This window comes from Sinocyclocheilus rhinocerous, unplaced genomic scaffold, assembly GCF_001515625.1.
Source record: "Sinocyclocheilus rhinocerous isolate Xijiao unplaced genomic scaffold, SAMN03320098_v1.1 scaffold798, whole genome shotgun sequence".
NCBI classification, from domain to species: Eukaryota; Metazoa; Chordata; class Actinopteri; order Cypriniformes; family Cyprinidae; genus Sinocyclocheilus; species Sinocyclocheilus rhinocerous.
Window position 1 is genome coordinate 603,613 of NW_015635037.1, and position 8,400 is coordinate 612,012.

The window sequence follows — 8,400 nt, forward strand, 5'->3', positions numbered from 1 at the left end:
AAAAAATATTTGTTGTTTGTCTCAATAAATTGGGTTAATTTAAAAATACAGTGGTTAAATGTTTTTAAAAAATTCTATTGCTCTTTGTTTTAAAAAAGGTTATAAAAAATGTCAATAATTATCGGTACCGAACGATATGAAACATTATATCGTTGATACATTTTTTAGCTATATCGCCCAGCCCTAGGCAGGTATGCATCCCTAACCTGAGTTTGTTGTAGTTCTCATTTACAGTAAGCCTGAAAGTAACCTCAGGAACACACTTGGACACAAAACACTGACAAAGTAACTATCTGAAGGTCTCAGTCTGGGACTAGTTATCTCCCAGCTGTGTAAACGCACTGCGAGAATTCACACACACACACACACACACACACACACACACACACAAACTCCAGCAGAGACACCCAGGGGCACCTTGGCCAAAGTATTTTAATCAGTGCCAGACTGTCCTCTCTCTCTCTCTCTCTCTGTCTTTCTGTCTCTGCCCCACTCTTCCTCCACCCTTTTCTTCCTTTCCGTTCCTGCATAATGGAATTCATTGCTCTGTCTCAGCAGGGTCCAATCACAACACAAACTGAAAGGCTTTTACTAGGGATGCACCGATACCACTTTTTCCAGTACTCGTCCAATACCGATACTTTTATTTTTGGTACTTGCCGATACAGAGTATCGATACCAATATTTTTTTTGCATTTGTAAATTTTTTAAATATTGGGTACAGAAACCAAAAGAGGAGGAAATCATGATATTTCACACTCATGTTGCATCACTCTGACCACCCGATCACATTGCCCCGCCTGCAGACTCTGAAAAATGCTTCATTTTGCACTTCATACATCTGACATTAGAATGTGAAGCAGTTTCATGATGAACAGAACTTTTAGAGTTTGCACTAAAACACACTACTATACAAAGTATTCAATTTGCATGATCTTAAAGGGGTCATCGGATGCAAAATTCATTTTTGTTGTTGTTTGAACATAAATGCGTGTTGGAAGTGTGTGTACACATCCACCCTATAATGATAAAAATCCACCCAGTGTTTTTTTTTTTTAAATCCCCTTTCTCAAATCAGGCTGTTCTGAGATTCCTGTCAGAATGACGTAGTTCTGTACAGGCCCATCCCACAACAGTTGATTGGCAGTAGCGTTTCAGGAAAGACTGGAATGGTGTCTTACCTTAGACCCGCCCTGACTGAGCTGTCATCAGTCCGCCATTGTGTCGACTCGGATGCAGGAGAAGACTAGAATGTCTCAGATTAAGCGATTGAGGTGTTCTGTTGTTGGATGTAATAATGAATATAGCAGTCGTCATTTACTCCAGACATCTGAGCCGCTGAAGATGCAGAGGATTAACGTTACTTTCGTTTTGAAGTGAATGCGCCGATCCCCGATCTGCCTAAATGCATCTATATTCGCGTGAATCATTCGTGATCCAGCTTCATCAACAGAAGTGAGTATAAGGGTTTTTTATGAATCTTTGCAAATCGCCTTTCCTAATGACGTGCTACTTAGCAAGTTCCGTGGCTAAAGTGAACAGTATCATGAGAAAGGCTCGCCACCCACGGAAGAGAGGGGCGGGGTGAGCAGAGCTCATTAGCATTTAAAGCAACATGGACTAGAACCGCGTGCTGAAAACAGAGCTGATTTTGACAGGGTAAAAAAGGTGTTTTTTACACTACCATTGAGAAATTTTAACCAAACTATGTTACAGACTTTTCATTAAGACCCTAAAGAATCATATCAACTTGTGGAAAATGTGCATCCTATGACCCCTTTAAGCATCGTAAGCTATGCCATTTGTGGAGCCATTTCTATACCGTGCAATTTTTCTTGTTTTACTATGAACATACTATTTGCGGAAAACCATTAAGTCTGAATAGCACTGGCTCCAGGGTGTGTTTGTACTGTCTGAGGTTTAATCTGAAGCAGTGGGGTATTTCTCAAGATGGAGGACTAAGCCCTTCACAGAGAGCTTGACTCAATACTGAAAACATCCAGTTCCCCTGATTAAACAGGACACTGGTGACTCACACGCTCTCTCTCACTGGCAGAGCGCAGTGTCAAACACTGCAATGCTAGTGACACTGTCACACAGTAGAACCAGCCCTTGTCACGGCCCTGCTAATGACCGTATGTGTGTGTGTGTGTGTGTGTGTGTCTTTGAGCATCTGACCTACTTTTTCCTGTCACCCTTTTTCTGATTCTAATGAAGCTTTTCCTCGGGACAATGCTCTCAAACACAGCCGTTCTGAATGAAAGACCAGGAAAGGGAAATGTTCTGCAGAACACACTAGAAACACAAACAAACAAATGCTTTAAGAAGATCTGCACGTCTTAGACGACCTGAGCTTTACTCTTATTCATGACCAACCCGCCTCACTGATCCAGATCCAAATCCGGCCCACTGAATCAAGACAAACAGAGGTGATGTCATACAACAGGAATGCTGTCACTAGGTGAGACGAATCTGGGTGAGGAATATTTTCCATACTTATTGATTAATTACACTTCTGCTATATTTCAGTATTAGTGTTAACCAGAGGGACTACAAAGAAAAAAAAAAAAGTATGAGCATAAAATAAAAACGGTATTTTCTGAATCAGTGCTCCACCAATTTAAATATTTTTTTTTTTCAGCCAAAATAGTTTCGGAAGGCCACTATCACTTTTTCAATGACACGTTTTGTCTGAGTCAGCATTTCTTTCGGAAATATGAAAGCACTGTGGACACACTAAAAAGTTGCTGAGGAACTTCTACAAACTGATTTAATTTATTCTGGAATCACAACTGGTTTAAACTTATCACCTGTGAACTCAATACCTTCAATAGTACAGAGTTCAATTTCCTAATTAGGCAAATTGAATCCGTTTTCGGCTAAATGAAAATGAAAATTGCGGTTTTGGTAAAGAATTAATTTCGGTGCATCACTATTCTGAAGACAATGTGAGTGGTGCTTGCCTGTGCATTACTCTGCACCACCAATCACAGAGCATTTTTATGAGGTTGCCAGGGCATCTATAACATTTTTGATGGCTCAGGTCCCTCAATGTAAGTCTATGGGATTTTGCTTATTTTATTCCCTGATAGACTAAAAGTGTTAGTTTGAACACTAAGACAACTTTCAGTGGAAATGTAGCTGTTTATATCTATATCTAGATTAGGGCTGTGCAATTAATCGCATGCGATTGTCATGCGCATCTCGTCAGTAAAGCCAGTTCCGTGATTAGTAGTAAATCTCCATCACCTGCTTTCAGATGGAGCGGCATTTACTACACAGAGCCGTAGTTCACTGACAAGCTACGCAAAATCGTGTTAATAATCGCAGATCGAATCGCCTGCGATTATGAACACGATTTTGCATAGCTTGTCAGTGAACTACGGCTCTGTGTAGTAAATGCCGCTCCATCTGAAAGCAGGTGATGGAGATTTACTACTAATCACGGAACATAACATTATTTTTAAACTGTAACGTTAACATGGCAGTAATTTGAACGTACTCTCTATACACTGCAGTGCTAGTGTAAACATGTCATAAAAATATTAGGCAAAACATAAACGTGGAAAAAATGTAAATGACTTTTATTTTCAAATTTTGACAAGCAGCAGCAGAATCAACTCACACATCCCTAATCTAGGAACTCATTTAAAATATTATTAATAAATAATGTCAAATATTACTAAAACAAACATGTTTTTGAATGATATCAATACTTATGATAAATATCTGGAGTGTGTTGATCAATTTTTCATTCCTTTATGAATTAATTCATCAATTAATATCAGAATTAGAAGCAAGATTAGTCTCCCTCACTCGCTAAACTTCACCCCATGCAGACACTATGAAAAAAAACATGTGCAAACACAGACACACTCAAACACATCCAGCTGTGGATTCATTAGTCAGGTGACACGAGAGCCCAGGGCCAAAGAGAGTGAGTATTAACAGTGTTAACATCACACTGACTTACACTCCTGTCTGCATTCCTTTCAAAAAAGCTTGGGGTTCTACGTGAACAACTCAGCCAAACGCACCCACACACGTTTGCATTCCTCACAAAAGCACAACAGTCTTTCCTGGACCACGTTTGGCTTCGACGGCAGAACATAAGCAGAGAGTAAACAGCGTATTTGAACTTCTACCCACAGGTCACTTTCACTGCACAAGCGGTCATTTGAGCCTGAACGGTCGCAGAATGAATACAATTTCAACCCCCTTAACATCAATACCTGATACGGTACTAGAAAGAACAGCAATTTAAGAAGAGCATACACACAAACCACTGCAAAGCTGCTGGCTTCCTTCAAGGACAAGGCTGAAAGATATGTGGGAGTCAATCTCGCCACAGTCGTACAGCATTCAAATGATATTCAGAGATGCTTATGGTTCCACTGACAACCCCAACTGTTCCATTCACCACTCAACAAAACAGACATTCTGCACCCCACCCATATGTAATGCAGTCCAGACTAGGGCTGGGTATCGAGTTCGATACTTTTTAGGCACCGACCGAATTGCCTCAATACCATCGAGTATCGAAAAACGTCTTGTCGTTCGGTACCAAATTTCGATACCTAAGGGGTTAATCTCATCAGCGTCAGTGAGCCAATAAGCCTGCAGCACTTGCCGGTGTGTTCGACTAGAGGCGCGGCGCAGATCGATCATCCGCGAGAGCGATTCGAAAGCACACGGAGCAGTCTGCTCTCTTTAGCTCAAAGTTTTTTTTTTTAGATAATGTAATCTTGTTAAAATTGATTTCATAAAATTGGTATCGAAAAAAGTATCATTCAGGAACCGGTATTGAAGTCAAGGTATCGGTATCGATATCGAAAAATTTTTAACGATACCCAGCCCTAGTCCAGACACATGCAGAGCAATGAATCTAGCTTAAAATGAAACGCAACCCTGAGCTTTCATCATAGATACATAGATACAGGCACTGGAACCGCTGCCTCCTTGCAGCAGATCTCTGTGTGCAATAGAGCAATTCCTCCCACTGTTTTGACGCATTTACACATTTAATAAGCTCTTTGTGAGTTATGAGCTAGTAAAAATACCACCATATGTACACATACATTGATCACATTTCAGCCCAGCACACGGTATTGTTTTGGATGTTTGGAAAGTTTGATCCAAAGTTTGATCGTTGCGTTACTTTCGTGAATGTGTGTCGAATTCTAACACGGAAGAGAAGAAATTGTTGAATAAAGTCATTATTTTTGTTTTCTTTGTGCACAAAAAGTGTTCTCATAGCTTCATAAAACCACAGTTGAACCACTGATGTCATATGGACTATTTTAACGATGTCCTTACTACGTTTCTTGAACGTGGTATTTGCGTTGCTGTCTATGAAAGGTCAGAAGGCTCTCGGATTACATCAAAAATATCTTAATTTGTGTTCCGAAGATGAACGAAGGTCTTATGGATTTGAAACGACATGAGGGTGAGCAATTATTGACAGAATTTTCATTTTTGGGTGAACTATCCCTTTAATCATCGGACAGTAATCATATAGGCCTATAGCTGAGATTCCAATTTTCTGTAATACACATTATTTAATCTTTAATTGTGCATTTCAAAAATCATGAACGTAGGCCTAAACACAAGATATAAACTCAAAGTTTAACTCCAGCAGCAAAGCAAATACACTTAAAGACCACCATTCATAATTTGTTTAGCAAAAAGCAGGCAGGAATGACTGAAAATTATTCAGGCCTACTGGAGCAGACCACTGGGGTGAAAGATTGAGGGTCCCTCGCTCTTCCTGTTAACCTAATTATCTAGACAAAAAGCTGCTTCTGAGCCAACGATCGTACAAAGAGAAACAAATTTCAAAGTGAGGCAAAAGGGCAGCGCGCATATCAGCGGTGAACAAAAAAAGAGCAGACCCACACACACACATAGCTGGCCTATCATCCATCCTGCTGAGACTGAGCGGTGCACAGTGGATTGCAGATCTCTTTTATCTCGCACCCCAGACTAAACCTCTGCTGTACACCTGTGGGGGATGGGGAATAGAGAACGGTGAATCTATGGATGAAAGAGATAGTGGCCAGATAAACTTGAGGTTGCAAAAAACAGCCTCTAATGACTCATGAACTGAACGGCCTAACAATAAGCTCCTCTTGAGCCTGCACTTAAAACAGAGGCTTTCAAATGCTCCATTATCCTCATCTAAACAAGGCTGAACCTTACTTTCAGATTAAAGGCCATTTTCTGATTAAATTTTCATTCGAAAAAGACATTTACATGCTCAACAGCCATTGGAATATTCCTGCATAAATGTAATAAGAACAAACTAAAGGGGCAACCAAACTGCACTTTTCCATTTATACACATGCGAATGTGGAAGACTGGAAACAAGCTTTCGTCGTGTTTCAAAGGTCAAGTCTAGTGAAAAAATTCATATCACATGATTAAGTGTGACTAGAAGAAAATCGGTATGTCAAAGCATGATCATCCATTCATACTTTGTAGGGTTGGAAATAATGGAAATAATGAAGATGCTCTTTACATTTTATGCTGAATTCCAGTCATTTTGAACAGCAATCTCATCAACCCATTAATTCTCACTCATCTGCAAGTTATGTAAAACAACAGTAAATATTTGTTTAAAATAATAGTAAAACAAAATATCACTCACTATCTGATATTACTCAGATTTACTGTGGTTTTACTATAGGCAAATATAAATTGACATTCATTTATAGTGGGTATTCTGAAGGTCCAAAAAATGATTTCTAGGTTTCTAGAAACCAGAGTATCTGCTTAATTAATGTGTTTATACTTTTAAAATCAATATGACCAACTTATGATTAATGTTTTAATATTATTATGCATTTAACCAGTAAATTACAGAAACACATCATCAATAATCAGGTTAATGATTGATATTTAGATCAATTTGAGTTCAACTTTTACATTCGGATGCCTACATCTTTGAATATGTTGGTACATCCTAGCCACTAAAGATCTGATCTTATATCAGTTATTGTGAGATCACAATTTTAAAGCATTTCTCAGGACGGCTGCCAAAGCAGGTTTTCCACTTTAGTCTTGTGATCAAGGAGTGCCTCAATAAACCAGGACCGAACCTGGTTTACAACCAGACTGACCCAGACCAAATGGCTCCAGCTGCATTGCTCATAAGATCTTGTAAACCACCCTCCAATCTGACAGTGTTTACATATATGACAGTGGCTTTAAGACAAAAGGCCAGAGTGCACTACATGATCTGAGCCTTTTAATCAACTTCCTTCAGACATAAATCACAGGATAATAACCTCTGTTTCTCCAGGCCAGCATGCACACACGTGTATTGAATGCACTGGAGAAGAAATGGGAGAGTCACAGCAAAAAACAACGATATGTAGAGATGAGACCTGCAGCCATGTGTGGAGATGAGCTGAAGAAGCTGGTTGAAAAATGCCCCCATCAGGGTATCTTCATCTGCACTCCATCACACAGTTGGCTAACTCACTGTTACTACACCCTACATACAACACACATTACCTCAGCACTCTCAAGGTCCAGAGAGTCCACTATATCGATGAGTTTTACCTCAGAAATTCAGTTTTTAACCTGCTGTCAGTGATAACACAGCAGCAACCGTTAGCCGTGTGCTAACTAACGTTACACCAGTAAATCAGAGCTGAGCTTTAGCTGCAATCTCTTGCGTGGCCTGCTTCCACGAATAAACGACTAGAGGAGGGTATTATTACAGTTACCGAGGCGAAAAGACCGTTGAAGTGGCCGTTGCCTTGTGTTAAACAGCATAACGTTACTCGTAACGTAAATTCGCACGAAGCGCGCCTTGAAATGCAGCGGCCGCAGTCACTGTCAAAAAAAGGACAATCGGCCCGAGACACACAAACACTCTTACCTCATCATTCAGTTTCCATTAACGTTATATCTCCAGCACTCTGTGAGGGAACACGCTAGAGGAGCATGGAATGGCAGAAGGAGGACTCTTCTTTCTTCTTTTTTTAACGTGCGAGATAAATTCCAGGCTTATTTCGTTGCTCCTTCTGGCTCCTCGTTTCTTTCCTTGCAGCTTCGCGAGTAGTGAAGTAAAAAGGGGGAAAAATTAAACGTTTACTGCAGACAGGGGGCGCAATGCGGCCCAAACCAGTAGAAAGTCAGTAATGTTCTAAAGGTGCGTTCAAGTCATGTCGGATAGATCGTATTTACGAGTTGAACGCACATGAACGCCACCACAAAGTCGTTATTAGGAGTGGGAAACTCGAAATTTTCCGACTTTCCGAGTTGGGGGCGTGTCAATGAGAAACATGGCGGAATCGATGGATGCAACGTCTGTAGTTGACGGTAAATTTTTGTTTAAATTGATAGTTTAATTGGTCATGTTCTTGTTACGCAGCTAGTTAATGAAATCCAAGT

General features: G+C 40.1%; 1 protein-coding gene across 1 annotated transcript in view; it reads right to left on the minus strand.

The window, feature by feature from the left end:
• LOC107746280 (intersectin-1-like) overlaps positions 1-8,078 on the minus strand; it is a 51,305-nt gene extending 43,227 nt beyond the window's left edge. The window contains 1 exon segment of the mRNA XM_016560415.1: positions 7,886-8,078. The gene's annotated coding sequence lies outside the window, so the exon portion shown is untranslated.
• Between the last annotated feature and the right edge of the window lie 322 nt (positions 8,079-8,400).